Here is a 23,600-nt window from a genome sequence, read left to right as displayed (position 1 = left end):
TTTCTTCCCACATCCCACTTCAAAAATTACTGCTCTTGCAGTGTAGTAACAGGGACAAGCTGTGCAGCAAATGAGAGGTGACTTTTTGAGTCATTATTAGTAGCAAGGCTATAGCTACAGTAAAACGGATACAGTGTGCTTCCCCTTCCCTCTGTCGTGCTCCCCATAATCAGGTGTGCATCTTCTTAGTAATGGGTAAGTTGATATGAATTGAGGTGGGCAGAGTGGAAAGGAAGGACATGTCTGTTATGACCAGCTTTCCCTAATCATAAGCCACTCTGTGAGTTTCCTTTTGTGGTTTTTCCCTTCCTGTAGGGTTTGTGGTCTTCTTAATCAGGAACTATTATCCACTGAGACAGAAACTCTATGGTGTCTGTCCTTAGCAAGGGCTTTAAAGTTAGTTCAACTGCCAGTTGCCCATTTTCTAATAGGGACTATATTCCCTTCCTCGTGGGAAAAGATGGAATACCATTGAAACAGAATATGTTATAAGGCTTTTAAATCACGATTAATATAGTTGCCCAACTGCCTGTTTTGACAGTTGAGAGCCATGCATATTTTCCTTCTGTCTTTTTCGAGTCTCGGTTATTCTCTGGGGCATGTTGTGAGATATATAAAACTAAATTTTGCACGCTGATGGTGGTTTTGCCCTGAATAAACATGTACAGTCTGCCCACATGTTTTTTTGTGTAGATTCTCTTGGTGATCTCATGGCTGCTTTTTAGTGCTGTACTTAACTTTCTCTAGTGTGAAACATTCGGTCTTCAAATGCATTTGGCACTTGCTAGTAGCAGAGTTAACTGAAAATAGTGCATTTTTCCAGGAGATGATTTGCTTTGATCATGAAAGAGCATTTCCTGGGATTGCTCTGAAATAGCTTGAAAAGAAAAATGATTATTGCAAACACAGTTTGATGTCCACCTTTAGATACACACTTCATAAATGACTACTGTATACTTAAAGCAGGCCCAAGATACATAAACTCAGGAGAATTTATCCTATTTTTAGAACCTGGAAATCTTTGGAGCTAAATAATATAAAGGAAAAGTATAAGGGTTTGACATTTTATAACCATTCCATGCTAAAAATGAGTACTTACAACCCACTATCCAGTACTGTCATTTTCAGAAAGGGAGTAGAGGAAAACCTGCCAGGATAGAAACATCCTGCCACGTTATCCGCGAGAGAGCCAAGAAGTGCAGTTTTAAATCCCATGCTTCTAATTGGACTCGTTTATTTAAAATTGATTTTTCATTTAAATTATATAAGGAATGCATTCTTCTTGTAAAAAAAATGAAATTAAAAAGTAAAGTTTCCCCACCCTTCCCACAGACCATCTGCTTCCCCAAATCCTGTCCACAGACTCTCCCAAAGTATCCATTATTAACTATTAGGATGAATTTCTTACACATGCTTCCAGGCATTTTCAATTCATATAAAAGTACATGTGAGAAAATACACACACACACACACACACACACACACACACACCCTTGTGCATGGGCTAATGCTCTCAGAACCATCCACTGTTGGATAGTTGATGAGGTAATGTTTCTGGGGAACTTTCAGTGAGTGAATTGACACAAACACAATGTAGGGCACCATCCACATGGAGGTACATTTCATGCACCATGCAGAGCAATTACTTTCCTGTATTTATTTAATTTCCCAGAGATTAAATCTGCCTCTCTTGCCTCTGGCCACGATTTTTCCAGCTTTCCAATGATTTCATGCAACTGTTGCCCAGTCCTTTCAGGTTACGGTGGTGTTTAGCATGTCCTTTATGATGTCAAAGCACTTCTGTTAGTTCTCAGTTACTGGGTGAGGCTTTCCTTGATTTCTTTTACTGTTCTCACAAAAGCCCGTTGTGCATCCCAAAACTTGCATCGTGAGAAGCAATGTGAGCTTCTTCCTTGGTGATAGGTCTAGCACTGTCACTAACAAACCTTTAACAACCATTATGGATTTAATTTGTTTGTGAGTACATAGATAAATGGCAGAAAGGTAGACCATCATCCAGCAAATAATACAAGCTGTAGACCTCACTCAGTTTATAGCCGTATACCTCATTGATTCTGTATGCATTTTGGGAAACTCATTGGTTGGAAGTATGTAGTATATTCTGCTAAAAAGATACCATCATTGGCTGAGAGCATAGCAAATGCTCAATCATGGGAAGAAATACAAATGTATTTTTCCAGTTATCTATTCCTGTTATCTGTCTACTGTGTAACAACCCACACAAATCTTAATGGCCCAGGGAGCCAGTTTCTAATGCTTAAAACCTCTGGGGTCAGGAATTGGACAGAGCAGAGTGTCAGTGGCTTGTCTCTGTTCCTTGCAATCTAGGATCTCTGCTGGAAAGACTAGAAGGCTAGGGCTGATATCAGTAAGACACATATTAGCTTGTACGTGTGGTAGTTGATGCTGGTTGGTGGCTGTACTTCAGCTGGTTGTTGATTGGGCTGTCAGCCAGAACATCTATAGATGGCCTAGGCATCCTCAGAGCAGGAGCTCGGCTCACAAGTGAATATTCTAAGAGGCAGGAAGTGGAAACTGCCAGTTTCTCATGGCCTGGAGCCTGGAGACTGGCCAGTGTCATTTTCACCATATCTATTGGTAGAACAGAGAGAGACACAGCCCAGATTCTAAGATAGGGAAATAGATGTAATTTCTTTATGGCAGGAAAGTCAAAAAATTGTGGGACTGATTGTTTTTGGAATTCTGTAAGCATGAACCATGTACTATAACGAGTTGTTTATCTATTTTCCCCTACATTAGACACAATATCTCTAAATAGTATTATATCTAACCCCCCTGCTTACAAGTAGTGCAAAAGCAAGCATCTTCCTCCTCCCCAACTTGGTATCATATTGACTTTCGCTGTTTTGCGATTTCCTTTTTTTACATAACAGCTTTCAATATCAATATTCAGTTTTAATATAAATTTATCATTCCTTTTCTCTTGCCTATATAGCATTCTATTGTATAGATGTATGGACTTACTTAATCTCCAAGTAGATTTGTATTTATTTTACATTCAAATTGCATTTACCATGTGTCAAGCACTGTTCTAAGCACTTTATAAATAGCCACTCATTGAATTTTTATAATAGCCTGATGACATAGAGACTATTTATCTCTGTTTTACAGATAAGGAAACATATGAACACAGAGGTTAAGTCACTTGCCTAAAGTCAAATAGTAATGAATAGTGGGGCCCAAACTTAACCTGAGTCTGCCCGACTTCAGAATTTACTTTTAATCATCATGCTTTGCTACCTATTGGTAGATATTTTCTTTTCCCTTAGCTAGTATAAGCCCTACTGCCATGGATGACTTTTTAAAAAAAATATTTCTAAAAATTTCCCGCATATATAAATATACATATGTTTAAAAAGGACAACCTTTAATGATATCCTTATTCACACATATGAGCATTTATCTTCGCAGAGGTGGATTTTTCCTGTCAATTTAATGAAGCTGAAGCTTCAGGACCCATCCTCACTCGCATGGCTCTTAAATGCCAAGAGTTGTGGAGTATTTTTGGTGCAAGGGAAATCAGGATGCAAACAGAAAGCATTTCTAAGTGAGCATTTCTGGTAATTATCCTAAAGACAACTTATAAAAAAAGAAAAGACCTGGTTTCCAAGATGCCTATAATTTGTTTTAATTTCTTTTCTGATTATAAATATTCACTTTGGTAACTAATTTTGAATTCACCCTGCTGTATTATTTTTCTTCAAGAGAGCCTCCCAGATTGCATAAGCTTCTGGCTTCACAAAGTCTAGATCTGCCTCTGTTTTTGGGATAAATTTCTATAAGTAAAGTTGCTAAGTCCAAGGACTGCCTCTTTTAAAACTTGATAATAGTAAAGATCGTAATGACTAACGCTTATGTAGAATGTGTGTGTGTGTGTGTGTGTGTGTGTGTATCAGACACAATTCTAATTATGTATACTAACTAGTTTATTTCTTACAACATACTATGAATAAGTATCACTATTATTTCCATTTTGGGTTGAAGAAACTGAGACACAGCATTGTCATGATTTATAAAGGTACATATTTCCACATTGCCTCCTAGAAGGCTTCACCAATTTTTCTAACAAGTTTAAATGAAAGTGACTGCATATTATTTAATATTTTAATTTTTAAAGAAATATAATGGCTAATGCATTTTTTAAAAGATTTATTTATTTCAGGGAGAAAGAGGATGAGGGCAGGAGGACCAGAGGGAGAGAGGATCTCAGGCAGACTGCACTGTGCATGGAGCCTGGAGCCTGGAGCCAGATGCAGGGGTGGATCCCATGACCCTGAGATCATGACCTGGGCTGAAACTAAGAGTTGGATGCTCAACTGACAGTTGAGCACTTAATGCATTTTAATTTACATTTTCTGTTATGACAGGCATTCATTGAGTCTATGTTTATTGTGAAGCTATATATTTTTTTTTTCTGTGAATTTTAACTGGTCTGATTCGATCATTCAGAGTCCTGGATGCTTGGAGATGTTGGATACTTATGAGTCCAGATAGATTCCAGTAGTATTAAATAGGCCACTTGGTGAGTTATGCCATGGCTGATGCACAGATTTCAGGGAATGGCTGGCAATGCAGAGAAACTATGTAAAGAGCTATGGCAAATGAAACCACTGGGTTAGGCATTTTCTTTGGTATCATCTACACTTATTCTGCAAGCATAATCCTTAGAACAGGTTGAAAATACTGAGAAGAGCTGTGGAACAATATGGCAGCTGTTTGCAAGTAAACAGCAGTTTTTGTATATTAGGTATTTTTAAGGTCCAAATTCCAAAATGTCTTGTTTGTTTTGAGACATGAGAAGCTAAAGAGAGCCTAATGAGACCAGAGGATAAGAAGAGACCACAGGCCTAGGTCCAGAGTGTTTGGTGTGGAAATTCTCATCATAGCCCAAGTGACCATTAGAAATGTGACCCCTGAAATCGCTGATAGAAAATCCAGAGTCCTTTGCAGAAGGGCATAAGCAACTAGTGGAAACAATTACTTATAGAAGTCATTGGTAAGGACCCTAACAGACCTACCCATCAGTCTGAGGGGATTGAGAAGAGTCCTAACCCACAGTGGGGTAAGAAGTTAGTGTAGCCTCACCATGTGGGCACCATGCAGTCCCCTGCTCTCAGTCAAAGACCAAATCACTCTGTGCCAAATGCAGCACAGAGTGATTAAATTAAATAGTCATAGAATTTCCCTACCAGACACAGGCATTTCCAAGCCTCTGTGCAATTCAGTGCAATTTGTGTAATTATGAAAACACAGAGGTCAAAGCAATGTGAAAAGTAGTGGTCACAGAATTGTAGAAACAGAGGTAGCAGCAGTAGCAATTAAGGCAGATGGGTTTATGTATTACTAATTGGAATTTAGTGATTTCAAAAGAAACCTACAGCCAGGGCAGACCTGGAGATAAGTTGCTTCAAATCTCCTTCACCTTTTATTTTTAACAAAAAAGCTATAATTTATTAATTAAAACGTAAAAGGACAACTATTGCCAAAATCTACATTGTAAAACAAATGAAGTAATGTGATCAGCAAAAGAAGGGTTTCAGCACTCAAAAGTTGATAATACCGAAGATAACTTTCTTTAACACCGAACCTCTATTTTTCTTGTGGTTAGAAGATATCAGAAATTTGGCGTTAAAAGAGAAATGTCATGCATAATCCATTAAGCATCTAGTAAAATTGGGGTTGATGCTCCCATATTATAATTCATTTGTTTATGAACATTTCCATGTGAAAAAAAAATCATACAAGTAAGGAATTCTTGTAAAAACAGGTGGATTATGTGGACCCTCTAAAATTTCAGTTTTTTATTTCCTGCTTGTGTTGTGGGAGGAGGAGATATAATTGTCTTCTAGGCTCACAAAAGTAGCAGTTGTAAAACTGACCTTTGCAAAGGGCCTGCTTTGCAGATGTGAATATTGCCATGTAACCTAAATTTGATGGGGACATTATGGAGCATTTCATCATCATAACAGGTTCATAGGATTCTGGAAATCTACTAAGAGTGCATTATCGGCTATGTCTGTGGCCTGAAAATTAATATTAGGATTAAAACTATTCGAAGTTTCAATTTTCTGGGCTACCCTATGCTCATTGCTGAAGAAGTAAATAAAATCTGTAAAATGGAAGAAACCCAAATTTAAAATGATCATCCTAAAATTATTACCATTTAAACTATTTCCTAATGTGAGATATTCCAACTCTCCAATACTACTGAAGAATATTAATATTCTCTACTTAATATCTTACTAGTGGCCTCCTAAACTCTTAACTATTTGTGCAAATTATCTTCTGTACTATATTTCCCAAAACTGTTCTGTATTTCTTCAAAAGTAGCTGTTTATTTATCTCTAATATAATTGTGGATTTTATATAATTAAAAGTTATTCTATATCTATTGGGACTTTAAATGATGACTTACTATAATGCGACCCATGAAAACAATCTCCACATTTTATTTATTTTTTATTTCTTGGTTGAATCTATTCCAATATGGTAAGCGGACAATTCTTTCAGCTTTATTAATATGTATGGCCTTCTCTGGGTAGGTTTAGTCTCCTCAAATTTATGGCGGTAGTTGGCATTAGGAATGGAATAAACAGGTCTGCTTAGCTCTGCAGAAAATAAAATAAAGTGTAATTTCATCAACTTTCTCTTTAGTTGTCAGCTCTAAATGCAACTCTCATGTTACAAGGTTAGTGTAAGGCTGACATTAAATCATCATCTAGGGCCATAGCTGAAATACGTTGAATTATGTATTTAAATGTGCTCACACATTATCTCCACATAGAATAAAACAAAGTAATCAGATTTCCATTTTATTTCTCTGCCAGAACCTACAGTATTATTTTGCACTCGCTGGAGGGAATTTGGCAATGTGTTATTCTCCTCAGGCCTGTTTTCGCACGATAGCAATTCGACTGAAGTGCAGTGTAAAAGTATTTATTAAAAGCTATTCCCCTCTGGCACTTGGAAATGAAAGACAATAGGAGTGTGCTGTTTTGCTCTCTGGGAAGGGTTCACATTTTGTGAGTTGATGAAAAAGTTTAGTGTATCACACCCTTAAATAAATATCTATGCTTGCCCCTAGGGAGAAAAGTAGCAAGAGTTTGCAAAAGTTCTTAAAACGCTTTGAAGAACAGTGCCCAGCACCTTGGAGCAAGAATGAAGACAGTTTAGGTGCCCAGTCCTGACCAGCCCTTTCAGATTTGAGCCCTGACTCTCTCTGCCTGAGGGCTCGGTCCATTTCATTGACCCATCATCATTTCCCATGCCTGCCTCTGAGCATCTAAGACACAGTCACGTGTTTTGGACGTGTGTTTAGTCTCTGCCCACTTGGCCTTCGGAATCAGGAATTCGTCTTCCTGACAGAATGGAAATACCAAGAATATCTGCTGTGAGTTACGAGCTCATGTACGTCCATGAAGAGTTGCAGTTTCCCCCCTGCTAACCGCCGCCCCCTCCACCCCCAGACATTGTGAGTTGTTCAGGCCACCTGCTTGGTCTTTGGCTTATGTTTCTCTGGGTAGTTCTTCCCTGAGTCTTCACCAAGTCCTTCCCATAGGAAGAATCCACTGAGTTTCCTGTCCCATGACTACTGAAGGTACTCTGGAAATCTGTTCCACTTCGATCAACATGTGCTGTGGTTTTCTGCTGTGGTACTGCCTTTGTTAGCCTGGTCTTTGGTGCCTGCCTGAACCAAGGGTGTATCTGCCCAGCAGATACTGAGATGGTGAACATCAGGTCGAGAGTCATCTTTCGTAGCCAGCCCTATACCTGAGTCAGCAGCTGTCCTAGTCTCCCTGTCCTCGTTTCTTCCACCTCACAATCAGCCTGCATTCCTTTGGTTCCCAAATGCGTGTTGGTTGAGCCTACTCTATGACAGGCTCAGTGAATTCTTGATGAATGATTCATGTCTAGTGATGTGTCCATTTTGCGGTGGTTGAGCGCGCTAGAGAGACTAATGGTTTCAAGATCCGAGTGGAGTAGACAACACACTAGTAACAAGCCATGTAGTATCTTGCTTATTCTCTTGGGTAACTTTTGTGTGAGACTCATTTTTTAAATCTTGTCAGAAATCTGAAGTAGTAATAAAAATATAAATAATTGGAGCTTGCAATGAGAAAGAAACTTCAACTTTTGAAGTCCTCATGAAGCACAGCATCCACTGGGGTCAGCAAGCAATGAAATTTTCGAGAGGTTGGGTGCATTCTTTGAGCACTAAGGATGTGTTATTTCTGATGAATGACTGCATGAATAACTAGTTATTAAGTTAATTCACATTAGAAGTACCTCATGCATTTAATTGAAGAGGTTAAGCCTGAAGGCATTACTTTTTTTAAAGTAAAAAGAACATATAATAAGATAATGTTAATTCTGAGTGAGTATAGTTACCAATTGCCTCATGCAGCAGCATATTTATAACTCTCGCCATACTTGTTTCTTCTACTTCCTTCTGGATATTTTGACTTCTCTCCTTGAACCCCCTTCAGCCTTCTGATGTTTCATCTAATTTCCAAGTTCTGTTGTTATCATTTTTCCCCCCTTCATTTTCGCTTCTGAGGCTCAGTTCCTGTGTTTTCTTTTGATGTAAAGAATAATAATAGGCTGTTGGTTGAATATTTTTCAGGTTTATTAATATGTATTATGCCTTTTGTTACCTTTTTTTTTTCTGTTCCTTGAAATTTATTTTTGTAGCTGCCTTCTGGCAGGCATAGAGAGAGACAGCATAGTTACCCAGGCTTTGAAATGAGAACAAATGGATGGGAAGAAAACAGCAATAAAAATATTTCTAAATTGGACCATTAAATTTTTTTCACAATTTATTGCTATTACTCCACAGTATCAAGATGATTCACAACCATGTTAAAGTGGAAAAAAAAAAGATTTAAAGACAATCATCCTAATTTAGCAGAAATAACATTAAAATAAATGCATCTTTACAGTGAGGGTTGACTCAGAACAGGGAAATATTGTTTGAAGGAGATTGTCAAGGAAGAGAGCATCTTCTGACAACAGGAAGAAATTGAAGGGCAAGTTTGACCCAGAGGAGGGAAATATTGGGAGCTAATATGGCTCATCAATTGATGTAGGACCCTTCAAGTGTGCTTCATATTTTTGAAAGTAGTTACTATAAAAAATTAGATAATAAATGAAAAGTATGAGGAAGGCATACACCCAGGACAACATTACTGAGAAAATAGTTCTAACCTCAGTGGATAGATAACTGTGCGGGTGAACAAGTGGTAGATGGAGAGAACAGTACTGATCACTAGCTATGCTACTTGGACCTAATGTCTCGCTCTGTTTAAGAAAACAGTGATGACAACTTGGGTTCAGTCTCATCTGTACTTAAACTAAGTTGTCTCATGTTTTCAGATGAAGAAAGAATGTCTGAGGAATATTGTACAGTTGGCATTTTTTCTCAACATTCCTTGATTCACTCACTCATCCAGTTGTTCAGTCATCTTTTCAGTCCCTATTATGTGCCAAACACTAAAAGAAACGGCTCAAGACTAAGACCTTGACAAAAGAATAGTAAGCCTCAAGGATGTGTTCTAGAATGAATTGGGATTTTCTAAAGGTCAAGTATTGGGTAATGATTCTAGAGAGAAGCTTTTTTTAGAAAACCTAGTCTATTTGATGAAGGAAATAAGATTAGTGTCCTTCATTTAATTATATGCTGCCTTGATGGTGAATTATCTTTATATCCTTCATTTAATCATATGCTGCCTTGATGGTTAATTATCCTTATAATTTTTATATTTAAAATTCTTTACTTTTCTTTACTTAAGCTGTCGACTCCTTAAGAATAGGAATCATGTTTTAAACCTCTCTGTAAATCAAACACTTAGCATACTTTCAGGGACACACTAAAAGGTCAGCAACTGTTTGTTCAATGAACACGTCCAAGTTCAGGAGGCGTTGTTGGTTAGGAAACAAGTTGTGACTTAGTCCTTTTTAGAAGTATAGAAGTTGTCAATTTGCTTTTTACTTACATCCATCAGTGGCATTCTAGGAGGTGTAAATGTATCCTTTACTCCAGAAGGCTTATAACACTGTGTCATAACTGAGGAGTGAGGGCAAAAGCACTACAATTTAAAAAGAAAAAAAAAAAGATTTTAAGCATTACCTTCATAATCAAATCTGCATCTTGATTTTATGTCTTTAGATCACTGTAGGCAATAGTATAATAAAGTTAAAGGGGATTAGATTGTGGCATTTAAAACTATAAACATACCACATCTCCCTAAAGAATTAAGAGGAATAAAACCCTAAAAGCAAATTGTGTATTTTTAAGGATACAAGTATCTTCTATATTATCTCCAGATTTCACAACTCCTTCCAAGGTATTTTCTCCCAATGTTAATTTATAGGATAGACAATAACATAAATGGCTCTAAAAACAACAAGAGTAAGATTTTTAAGACGATAACAAAATACTCTCATGTTTGCTCCAGTTCAGAGATATTTTTGCTGATAAAAAGGGTGATTTACCATAAGATGATTTTCTGTCTCTATTAATTTATGGGATACGCGATGTGGCTTTTGCAGTTTTGCAGCATTTCATTTATCAGCCAAAGAAGCTAATGAAAGTTTGCCTCAACTCTCCCATATTTAATGGGCAGATTTAAACTTTTCTCATATTAATATAAATTAGATGACTTTTGTCCTTGCCCGAAGTGACAATGTCAGTGTCTGAAGCTTACATATTTCATGACTGTCAGCTAATTAGAATGCAGGACAGCTTGTAAAGTTCTCATCTCTAATCCACCCTTCTGGATTCCATCCACTGTTAGCACTCCTGTCAATCACTGCAGGGCCCCGAGCTACACTTCCCAAAACCTGTGATAAGCATGGTCTCCATGAGTATCAACAGTAGGAGGTAAAAAAAAAAAAAAAAAAAAAAAAAAGTTACCTTTCTACATATCAGAATTTAAAATAAACTTGATAACCATACCACTGTAAAGTCCTCAACCCACTGTCACCGAACAGATACCATCTTTCTTAAAACTGAAAGTTTGTCAGAGATGTACTCTTGCTGTTTCTTGTTTACATACGTGTGCAGAACTAGGAAATGTGTTTTTGGGAGAGAAGTCGTTTTCTGTTGTGACTTCTCCCAAATTCTAGGAATATATTGACCTTATTTCTGGCCCTTCTCGCTGGCAGCCAGCCCTCCTCCCCTCTCAGTCCTCCTGGGCAGGGCAGGTGCCACAGATGGGGATTCTCTTTCTTTTTGTTGCACCACCTTTCTCCAGACTTCCTCTGTTGACTTCCCTCTAAACTTTTTGCCCCATATTCTCAGTTTTCCTCACACTTTGATCCTTTACATTGATTTTTTTTTGTTTCCTATTTTCTAATTTAATTCAGGTTGTTAGTGAAGCTCGTTTGAGAGGTTTCGATTGGGGATTGCACATTCTTCTACTTCCCAGTGTCTCAGAAGCAGGAGTCAGTATTTTCTAGACAGTTTTTATTCCAAAATATGGACAGAAATCTACCCCTTTGGACAATCTCTCTGTAACACCCTTCAGTAACCACTGGGTCTTCTTCAAATGCATTGAAGAATTTAATACTTGGCTGACAGTATTCCTCTAGACTTAAACTGTCCTCTTCCTGTGTGGCTTAAATCTGTAAAGGGATGACCCATTAAACACTCCAACTACTCTTCAAACAATGTTCACTGTCACTTGATTCAGCCACTCATGCCCAGAGCTACTCCCTGGGCCCCTGCCATCCTCTACCATGAACCCATTTCAGGAAACAGAATCCTTGAATCCCAACAGCCTCATTTTCTTTCTACAGTTGCTGTGCCTGTTCGATACAGCATTTTGACATCTTTGAGACCTCTAGATTCTCTTTTGCTACTCAAAATGAGTTGCATGGACCATCAGTGTGGCATCGGCCTCACTTGGGAGCTGCTTAAAATGTCCCGGCCCCTCCTCAATCCTAGTCTGCGATTTAACAAGATCCTCAGAGGCTTCATATGCACATATAAATTTGAAAAGTTCTACTCTAATACTTTCAGATTTTCCTAACAGTTTTTTAAAAGATATTTATTATTTATTTATTTATTTGAGAGAGAGAGAGAGAGAAAGCCAGCATGAGAAAGGGAAGTGGCAGAGGAAGAGGGAGAAGCAAACTCCTCCCTGAGAGAAGAGCCAATGCGGGGCTCTATCCCAGGACCCTGAGATGATGAGCTGAGCCAAAGTCAGACACTTCACCGAGCCACCCAGGTGCCCCACTAACAGTTTTTACTCAGCTCCTTTTCTACCTAGCTTGCATGTCTAGGTCACACATTGCAGTTTGTTCCTTACCAGCACACTCATCTGTCGTTGGACCCATTGACTAGTCTCCTCCTTGGATCAACCAAACCAGCATCCTTTCCTCCTGCTGTGCCTAAGCTGTTCTGAGGGCTGCCAGAGGAAATGACCTAACTGGACTGGGTTTGTGACCTCAACTGGATCCCAAGACTGCTTAGTATTCTGTTCTTGAGCATCATCCTCCCACTCTTTCAAACTGCATAGCTCTTCTCTCCCAATTCCTCTCTTTCTCCCTCCTTCCCAGTTTGTCTGATGTTTTTCCTCTCTTACCCCCACTTTGCTTAAAAAACTCTTATTTCATATTTAGAGTGAATGGGATTCTTCAGCCACAAACAATCCTAACATCTTACCTACGTAATTACAAACACCTATATTCATTCCTGAGGACTCTTTTTTAATATCTAAGGTTTTACCACCATCATACTGATTCCACTTAACCATTTTCCCCTCCCCTTTGTGAATAAACTTTTTATTCTGGAATAATTATACATTTACAGAAAAGTTGCAGGATGTGGTGAGATTTCTCATATATCCTATAATGGACTGGATAGTAGCAACAGTATGGCCAAACCATAACCTCAGTAACTGTGAATGGGGCCTTATTTGGAAATGGAGTCTTTGCAGATATAATTCTCATGAGAGGAGATCATGGTTGTAGGTGGGGCCTATATCCAATGACAGGTATCCTTATACGGGACAGAAAAAGAGAAGGGGGAGAGGAAGGAAGCCATGTAAGATTGGAGGGCAGCTACAAACCAAGAAACACTAAAGATTGCTAGAAGTCACCAGAAGTTAGGACAGAGGCATGCAATGGATTCTCCCTCACAGCCTCCAAAAAGAACCAATCCAATTGGCCCTTTGTTTTCAAACTGCTGACTTTTAGATATGTGAGAGAGTAAACTTTAGTTTCTTAAAGTTTTCACTAATCTATTATGGCAGCCCTAGGAAGTGAGTATCATTCCCCATGTGGTTTCTTCTAATGTTCCATCTTGCTTTCCCACATTACATTTGTCAAACCTAAGAAACCGATGCTGATACAATGCTATTAACTAAACCCTAGTCTCAGTTTAGGCTTCTCTAGTTCCTTTTTTTTTTTTTAGATTTATTCTTTTATTTTAGAGAGAGAGAGCATGGGCACAGGGAGAGGGTCAGAGGGATGGGGAGAGAGAGAATCTCAAACAGACTTACTGCTGAGCATGGAGCCCAACACTGGGTTCCATCCTAGATCTTGACCCTGAGATCATGATCTGAACCAAAACCAAGAGTCAGTTGCTCAACCCACTGAGCCACTCAGGGGCCCGAGACTTCTCTAGTTTTTACATTAACATCCTATTTCTATTCCATGACTCAATCTAGCATAACACATTACATGGAATTTTCATGTCTCCTTAGTTATCCCTGATAGAGGGATAACTAACATAATCTTTGCTTATTTTTTATTTTTTGACCTTGGCAGTTTTGAGGAGGACTGGTCAATTATTTCCTCGGATGTCTCGCAGTTTGAGTTTGTCTGATGTTTTTCTCCTGATTAAGCCAGAGTCATGGATTTTGGGGAGAAATACCACAGAGATGAAGAACTTTTCTCATCAAATCACATTAGAAAGGTACAGAAGATCAATGCGGCATCACCGGCGATGTTAACATTGATTGCTTGGTTAAGATCGTGCTTGCAGGATTTCTTTGTTGTCAAGTTATTATTTTTCGCTTCCCATCTTCTATTGTTTGGATGTGAGTAATTAATTCCAGCCTACACTCAAGGGAGAAGGACTATGTGTATGTATTATTTGGAATATTTCTGTAAGGAGGATTTGTCTGTTCTCCCTCATTTATTTGTGTAGGCAGTCATTTAGTCCTAGCAGTACAGACTGATGCCCAGGAATGTGTAGCTTTTTATGTTCCATTTCCCATTCCAGATAAAATCTCTTGTCTCTGCTCTGTTTTTCCCTTCCAGCAACAGCATTCTGCCCAACGTCATTCTCTCCTTTCTTTCGTTTATTCGACATTTATTGAAAACCAGATACTACCTGTATCTTAATGATAAGATGGTAAATAATTTATAGTTCATTTGCTCCAGAAGTTAACAGACTGGCAAGTTCTGCTATGTGCCATTTACCTTACTAGATCCTGAGGATGGAAAGGTATTTGGCACCACCCAGAAAAAGACACTAGTGACTTCTTGAGAGTTCCTCCTTCCGATTTCTTACCTGCATTTACTCTCCAACCCATTTCAGTGGTATACAGATTTTCCTACACTGCATGCCATCTTGCCAGGGAGATTACATTACTTTCATAGTTTCAACTTTTAATCTATGCTGATATTCTTTAAGTATCCATATCTATAGGTCTGGAGTCTCTCCTGAGCTCCAGACTTGTTTATTGTGCTTCTATGTGCAAGAGTCCAGAGACACCTCAGATGACATGATACCCAAATATTTTCTTCCTTTTTCAAGTTCAAACATTATTAATGACACCGTCACTATTGCCAAAGATAGAAACCTGAGATTCATTCTGAGAAACTCCCTACTATCTTTCTAAGTCCAATTAGGTACCAAGACTGTAGAACCTCTATCCTAAAGACCCCTCAATACACTACACTTCGTTTTCAGTGTCTGCTTCTATACGCCATGTCTACATTCTACAATCTTCCAGAGCTGGCACACTAAAATGTAAGTCAGATCATATTCCCTTCTTATTTAAAGTATTCTCAGCATGTATTGTCTCCAGTATAAGGCCCAGACACACAACACCTGTGACATCTGATCTTTATCTTGTCAACTACATTGTCCAGCATTCCCATGGTTCAGTCACACTGAGCGAGATGCCAGTTAGCTTTCAGGTTTGTGTGACTTTGCACATGTCCTTCCCCTGTTCCTTGGATGACTATCCCCTCATTTTCCATAAACCCCCACTCTTTTCTTTGTGACCACCTTAAATATTTTCTCCTCTATTACTCCTTCCCTGAACTCTGCAGAATTACTCCTCTATGCCTCCTTAGACAATTTTTTTACATTATATTTTCATTGTTTATTTATTATACAAATTTCCTTGACCAGACTGAGTTCCAAGAAAATAGCGAGAATGTTTTATTTATCTTTGTATGCTCATTGCCAAGCACACAGAGTAGCCAGTTTTCAGAAGACAGTTGCTCAAAGAATGAAGGAATACAAACTTGTAAGCATCTTATGTCTTTGCTTCCCAGCCAGATGCTTGTGTCAGGATATCTTCTATTTCGTACAAAAGTGCATTATCTAAATTATCTTACCTTCAAATTTGATTTCCTTTTTTGACAGAGGAGAAAGCTGTGGTCCAAGGCTTGGATTATAGAAAAGGGCCTCTGGCAGTTACTTGTTGAGATATTCATGTTAACTATACCATCACTGAATAGTTTATACTTCATGACATGCAGCTGTACTAACAGGGACAGGCATATTATAAGACCTTGTCATGCCACACTCCATACTCCTTTGCTGGTCAGCCATCCAGTGCTGTCATACTCCTTACCTACTTTTCGACACATTTCTTCTGACATCCTGACTTTCATCTTCACCAGCTCCTTGCCTCTCAAAGCTGGAATTTCCTTAATACACTCTATTCGCGGGAAGGTCATTACTTTCATCTTTAATGTTCGCGTGATACTTTAGAGTTTTAACAACACTTTTCTCTACATTCTCATTTGCTCCAACTTCAGAGGGTTATTACTGTTTCCATTTTTCAAATAAGCAAGCTGAAATTCACAGAACTTACGCTCTCTGTAATATTCCCCAGATAGAACATAGTAGACCTGGGCTTAGAATATTGGTTTGATTTAAAATCCAATGTACTTATCCACTCAGAAACCAGGACCTGAAGACATCGTTTGAACCCTAGAAAAACAGTATCCAAACTAAAATTACATAGGAATTATTTTTTAGGAGCTAGTTTAAAGTCAAGTTTTCTGTTTGTAGAAGATAGCATTGCAACCAAAATATTCTGATCAGATGTAGACTTTATAAGTTTTGATTTTGTGATTGGTGAATCTTCACGAGGGGGATTTATAAAGCATCTAAATGTATATGTTTTGTGCTTGTTGCAGAAGAGGAAAATACAGAAGCATTGTCACGCATTTCATTGTCTACTCTGTGACAGAAAAAAAATCAACCATGAAATGAAAGTGTTCTTTTTCAATAGAAGTGTCTCTGCATTCATATTTTTCTTCAGTGCTGGTTTTTTGTTTGTTTAAAATCAACTTAAGAAGTTGAATATAAATATAATAGCTCGGGAAATGATGAAAAATATTCATTTTTTTTTAACAACTCCTAATCACCACTGAAATTAGAGTTTTCACCCAAGGACGAGCCTCACCTTTTTCTTTCTCAGAGCAACTGACACTATTCCTAGTAGCCCACTTATGTGTCCCTGAACACTTGGAGAGGATATGGGTGAGTGACAGCAAAATGGTAGTAACATGTGTAAGGAGACTCTTTTGATTCCGAAACAGTTTAGCTTACTCACTGTATTTCTTTTCTTTTCTTTTTTTTTTTTTTTTTTTTTTTCTCACTGAATTTCTTAACTCCATTCATTACAGAAAGGGTGCTGAATCAATACAATGGTAGCCTGGTAGATGATCCCTGGGTTTGGGCCACAAATTGTCCTCAGTATGGAGTCTATGTAGCTTGATTTAATCTAAGTAATTTAGAAGTAATCTAGCCTATTTGAATTTTCTTGCTTTATTTGTTTTCAGAAGGAGGGATATTAACGTTCTAATCCTCAGAAATATTTTTGTCTGAAAAATGTTTTACCCTCTGAAATAGGGAATAAACATGGGGTCTTTTTTTGGACTTTAAGTCAATTCTGGTATTTTCATGGGCTTACATTGACTCTAAGAATGTCCTTACATGACGCTAGAAGGTCCCAGTTTTGAGTGACTGCCTTTCTCCATGACCTCTCATGTGTAAGTGGTCTTTGTGCTTTGGCCACCTGAGCAGCCTTCTCTGAAAGCCGACCAAAACATGGTTTTTTGGTATAGATGGTGTTATTAATTGTCATTTTTTTCACATTTCACTGCAAAGTGAGTTCATTTATTTTATAGAACAGAAGTCATCATTGACAGAGCCCATATACTAAAATCTTAGTATATGATTTTATACTCTAAAAATGGCATTTATAATAGAACGCTAAAAAAGTAGAAGTCCCAAGTATCATTTAAAAATGTTGCCCATATATGCTGATTTTTTAAGAATAAGTCAAAACAGTATTTTCAACAAAACTAGTTTTTCAGTCTTCAATATTCTAAAATGTCATCACTGAAACAAAAATGATTTAAATACAAATTTAAACAAGTAAACTGAATAAATACTACTAGAAACATGATGTGGTATAGTAGAAGGCCCAGAAGTTTTTGAATCAAATGTATGTGGTTTCAGATAGCAACATTATCACTTCCTGGTTCTGTTTCCTTCAAGAAATTAAATTTATTCGAATAGAATTTCAAAAAATGGATATGATGCGTATTAGCAGAGTTGTTGTGAGGTTAAGAATAATATATGTAAAATGCATGACATATCTAGGGACTCAATGTATGTTGATGTTGTTGCTATTAATATTATTATTATTATTATTGTTATTGTTATTACAATGACTTTAAATATCCTCATTTCAGGTTTTTGTCTTGTAACTGAAATTGCGTTGTCACCCTGTTATATATATCAAGTGACTTCATAATACCTTTGCCCATAAATATATTTATGGTACAAAGAATAGAAACACATTACTAGAATGAAGATTTATAAGGGCATATGAGCATACTAAAGTGTTATAAGTTAAGCTTGTACTATAGCATTTCCCAGTACCAACATCACAACAGGAATATACTTAGCAGAGGTTAAGAAGATGGCAAAATCTGATTAACTACACACATTTTCAAGAGATGTTTCAGTCTTTGTCACAAGTGAATTTTTATAGAGAAACAATCTATTTCCATAGGTAGGTCCCCAGGCAGGTGTGGGCTTCCCCATAGGATACCTTGCGGAAAACATTATATTTGAATGAACATGTTAGCAGATAAAGCTCAATTCATAGGTAATTCAGACTTCGTATAGTCAAGGGGATGTAGAAAGAAAGCAAGAAGCAGAATGGTGGTTGTTCACTGATGATGTTGGTCAGGAAGCATACTTGGTGTGCTGACTTATACTTGTTCAGGACCGGATACTCCATTCCAGAAACAACTTGACCTTTACTGAGGGAAAGGGCACCATTTTACTTGTGTGAATACAGCTTGAGATAGTTTGGACCCACTAGCATTTTTTTCTCACAAGGTACTTAAAGATATACTGCTATTGTTCAAACTTCATTTGAGAGACGTATAAGCGACTAACGTATTTAACAACAAATTTAACAATCTTCCTTATCCACTCCTTTCATCTACCTCCTAAGAAATGCACAAGGGCTTTCTGATTCCCCATATTCTTCCCTGTCTTTCTGGTCTCTCCTCACATTACTCTCAGCGTAACTTCTCAGCCTCATACCTGATTTTGCTGATGTAAAATTTAATATTTTAAGGAACATTCTATTACACTTCCATTTGTTTTGGTTTATGACTCTACTTGTGTGCTTAGATTGTTAGACGACATAAACCATGTTATTTTGTACCTTCAAAATATATCCAGAATCCATCTGCTCTTCACCCCCTCATTCTATCATCCTAGTCCAAGCCACCATCATCTCTCACCTGAATTATTGCAATTACACCAAATAGTCTCCTTTTTATTATACTTTCCCCATAACTGTCATTGTCTACACAGCAGCGAGTATGAGCCTTCTAAAAGATAAGTACAATCCTGTTACTCCTTTGCTCAGAACCCTTCAATAGTGTTTCATTTCAGCCTGGGAGATGCAAAAGTCCATATGATGGGTGACAATGCCCTTTATCTTTTTTTTTTTAAGATTTTATTTATTTATTTATGAGAGAGACACAGAGAGAGAGAGAGAGGCAGAGACACAGGCATGGGGAGAAGCAGTCTCCTTGCAGGGAACCCGATTTGGGACTCGATCCTGGGTCTCCAGGATCACACCCTGGGCCGAAGGCAGTGCTAAACCGCTGAGCCACCCAGGCTGCCCACAATGCCCTTTATCAACCAGTTTCTCTCTGACATCATTTACTACTCCATCTGTTCTTTTCACTCCAGCCACACGGATCTTTTTTCTCTTAACCAAATGTGACAGTCACTGTCCTGTCTCAAAGTCTTTGCATTGCTACCCAATCTGCTGAGGTAACTGCAGGACTCATTTCATCACATCTCTTGGGTGTCTGTGCAAATATCAGTGGGGTCTTCCCAGACGACTCTAAGCAAAAATACAGTATTCATTACATTTCCTGAGCCAAATCCTTGCTTTATTTTATATCACCGAATTTATCACCAAATGATATCCTATATATTTCCCCCCCTTTTTTAAATGGTGTCCATTCTCCCCATAGAATACAGCCTCCATGGGAACAAGATTATTTGTATGCTTTGTTCACTGCTATATCTATAGCACTTTGCACATAGAGACAGTCAATGGATATTTATTAAGTAGGTGGATCAATATATAAATGTCTTTCATGTTAATGCTCCATGTATGTGAGTGTTAAGTTATCTGCATTAGGTGAGATAGTGATGGTCAATGAGGGAGAATGAGGCATATTCTTCAAATTAGTAGTGACAATGGGAATCAAATTTTCCCTAAGTATGGACACATTTTGATCTTGTATGTTTGTATGAAACATTTAAGATATAATAATGTCTTACATATTTTGAGGTTTAAATAAATTCTAAGGATAAGCTTTTTCAACCAAACAACTAGTTGCCAAAATAAATGCAGAATCACAAGACTCTAAACTATTCCTCTATTTCTGGTTATTTAGGTCAACTAAAAGTGCATCTCGGGCTCAGTGGTTGAGCATCTGCCTTTGGGTCAGGGCATGATCCTGGAGACCCGGGATGGAGTCCCACATCAGGCTTCACACCAGGAGCCTGCTTCTCCCTCTGCCTGTGTCTCTGTCTCTCTCTTTCCATCTCCCTCCCTCCTTCCCTCCCTCTCTCTCTCTCTGTGTGTGTGTGTGTGTCTCTCTCTCATGAATAAGTAAATAAAATCTTAAAAAAAAATAAAAGAGCATCTCAATAACAAATATGTTTTAGAAATTATGACACGATAGAAATCAGTTTAGTGATGTATGATTCAACTATTTTTCTAGCTCCTAATGAGAATAAAATATGGACTTTTAGAGGTCGTTCCAGTCCTAAGTGAGAGGGATTACATAGGGAAGTCATCCTTGGTCCTATGAGGTCCCTGAGTGTCAAGAACATATCTGGGTTGGGTGGAGATGATGATGATGATGATGGTGATGGTGATAAAAATAACAAGAGCTAATAGTTGATGCTTACTGAAGCTCACCGTGCACAGGCACTGTTCTAAGTGTTTGCTTGAACGAATGTACTTAATCTTTACAACACTCTTGTAAAGTAGGCATTGTTATTCCCATTTTACAGATGAGGAAACTCAAGTGTGAATAGGTTGAATAAATAGACAAAGTCACACAAAAATCATAAATGGCAGAGATAGAATTTGAATGCTTGGCCCCGTCTCTTTTAATCTTCCTGTTAACTTGCCAAGCTCCTGCCTGGAGCATAAGTAGAACTCCAGAAAGTGTGTGTGCATGCTCCTATGTATGTGTGTCTGTGCAAGGGTGAGTACAGGCACACTTATTTGTGTGTGTGTACATATGTGAATTGGTAGTGATGACAAGACCATTAATATTTAAAGTGAAATGATAGATCTCTGAAGAGAGCAAAGGTAAGGAAATAAATACTATTGTTGAGCTTTATACGTGTCACTTCACTTAATCAGCATAGCAGCCTTTATGAGGGAACATTTTTGCTTTTTTTTTTTTTAATAGATGAGTTATCAGAGGATCAGAGAAGCAAAAGCCCCACCCATGGGAAAAGCCCTGTCTAGACAGTGGCAATGAGATTGGGAGGAAAATCTCACCTTGTTCCTCAAGAGTAAAGCCCACACCTCCCCTGGAGGCATAAGGAAGACCCTGTGGCCTCCTTGCCAAGATCCTCTGACCTTTCATCTTTTCTTGTCTGGGAGGGGACACCAGTCAAGAGAAGACACTGGGTCAGTGTAAGACTATGTAGTCTGGGGCTAACATTGCCAAATATTTCCAAGACATACGTGAAAAATTATTTATTTCAAATTCAAATTTACCTGGGTGTTCTGTTTTCATTTCTTGTTTATTTATTTGTTTGTTTTGTTCCATCTCACGATGCTACTTGTGGCTTGTCTACCTCTGTCAGGAGTGCTGAACAGATCACAAGAGCAGAGAAAGACATTACCTTAGACTTTGTGAATCCCCATGTGAATTCATCAGCTGCTCATTTATTCACACCTCATTGGTAGAAACAGTGGCTACCCATCAGAGCCAACATACTAAGTTTGTGAATGTTCACTCCTAGAGCTTACTGTATCTAGAATACAGAGGTCCTCAAATTTCAGTGTACATGAAGATTACCTGGGAAACTTGTTTAAAAAAAATGCTGATTCTTGGCTCTAACCCCAAAGTTTATGATTCTTAAAGTAGAACCCTGAAATCTGTGTTTTTAATGAAAAGTCAATGAAAACCACCTATGGGTGGTCGGTTCCTGGAACATTCTTTGATAAGTTCCAGTCTGGTGATTGGAAGAGACTTTATCCAGATATTGTAAAAGTCAATATGAAATATTTCTCATTGAGACTTTAGATCCTGGGACATTGTGTGCTTTGAATTCCTCTAAGGTGTTAATGCAGATTATAGACTATTATTGTATTATAAGTATTACTCTTTTTTTTTTCTGACAAATGATAGCTAAGTGTTTTGGCAAGTGAGAATTCGCTGCAAGCATACTGTGCTCCCCAGAAGAGAAATTTTCTCCATATTTCTGATTGGAGCCTTGAGTCAAGTGAAGTGTCACATTCTTACCAAGTAGCTTAGACTCTTGAGCCATAGTCGGTTCTGCACCAGAGTTATTTATGAAAGCCTTGTTTCTGGCAGGAAAAGGTTCACTGGGTTTCATTGGGTTAAAAGCAAGGACTTGTACCTACAATTTTTCAAACCGATTCTATATTTCAACATAATGTTTGTTGTACTGATATGGTATGTGGAGGCATTTGTGTATTCGTTGTTGAACACCCAGACTGCTGAATCCTTTGCAAAGTCAAGTCAAAGCAGTGAGCATTCTGGGAGAGATGCCAACAACAAATGGTAGTAATCCAGCCTTGTTGTTATAAAAGCATGAATCAAAAGCTCAGCATCTTGCTGAGACAGCGATCGTCTTAACCTTGTTATACTCCTGAGATGGTAATATGAGGTCTTATCAATATGGTTGATATGGCTCTCAAAGGAAAGCTGAGGGTTGAAACTGGCTAAAATTTATCATGGAGAATATTGCCTTGTGGGATGTCCAGCTGTAGAATTGTGACTAACTATTAAATCCTCTGTGAAGTTGAGAAATATATGGTGCACTGCCTGCAGGATAAGAGAAGGGGAAAGAAGTAGAATCAAAAGTGAAATAAAACTGGTCAAATGAGATGAAAATCTGATATCTTAATTTTTAGCCATAGGCATCAGTTTTTGAGATGACCCCTTGGGAGGCTTCTGATTGACTGGGGATAATGCCATGCCAAGGAAGATTAAAGGCTCCCTGGGTGGTCTTAGTTTAAATGGTGAAATCTTTTTGAAGAAGTTTTGTTTTGGTTATCAAATCTAAGCCGTGTTCAAGTTATAAGTGACCCAGACAATTAATTGCATTTGAGTATACAGAACAAGACTGCTGTGATTTATAGTGTCTCTGTCTCTTTCTTTATTTTGAGCTATATATCTAGCAACTTTCTTAGAAAGGAGTCAAACCAAGATTTATACCAAGAAGACGAGCTTTTCTTCGGAGTTATCATTAATATTCACTTTCAACCTCATACCCTCCAGGAAGAAGGGCAATATGCAGAGTGTTCAGAAGCCTCTGGCTTTGAAGTAAGAAAGACCTGGGTGTGAATCACAACTTTGTCATTTCCAAGTTGTGAGACCTTGGGCAAATTACTTAACCTCTCTGTGCTTTAGTTTTATTAGCTATAAAATGCAGTATGTTAGTACTGGTCTCATAAAGTCTTTGTGAGAATGAAATGACATATCATATGCAAAATGCTTTCTACAGCACCTGGTGCACGGTATGTGGTATAGATATTAACATT

At 38.0% G+C, this 23,600-nt stretch overlaps 2 long non-coding RNA genes across 13 annotated transcripts in view; one reads left to right on the top strand and one right to left on the bottom strand.

Annotated features, from left to right (window-relative positions):
• Positions 1–12,449, bottom strand: part of LOC140608664 (uncharacterized) — a 58,484-nt gene extending 46,035 nt beyond the window's left edge. For all 9 annotated transcript variants that reach the window (XR_012010637.1, XR_012010639.1, XR_012010638.1 and 6 more), the window contains exons 1-2: positions 12,351–12,449; positions 10,035–10,127 (exon numbers count right to left, since the gene is read on the bottom strand). This is a non-coding gene — a long non-coding RNA (uncharacterized lncRNA). The remainder of the gene's footprint in view (positions 1–10,034; positions 10,128–12,350) is intronic.
• The window catches only part of LOC140608665 (uncharacterized), a 306,107-nt gene that overhangs the window by 209,181 nt on the left and 73,326 nt on the right, over positions 1–23,600 (top strand). The window lies entirely within an intron of this gene.

This window comes from Canis lupus, chromosome 18 (genome assembly GCF_048164855.1).
Source record: "Canis lupus baileyi chromosome 18, mCanLup2.hap1, whole genome shotgun sequence".
Lineage (NCBI taxonomy): Eukaryota > Metazoa > Chordata > Mammalia > Carnivora > Canidae > Canis > Canis lupus.
This window is presented reverse-complemented; position numbering and strand designations above follow the sequence as displayed.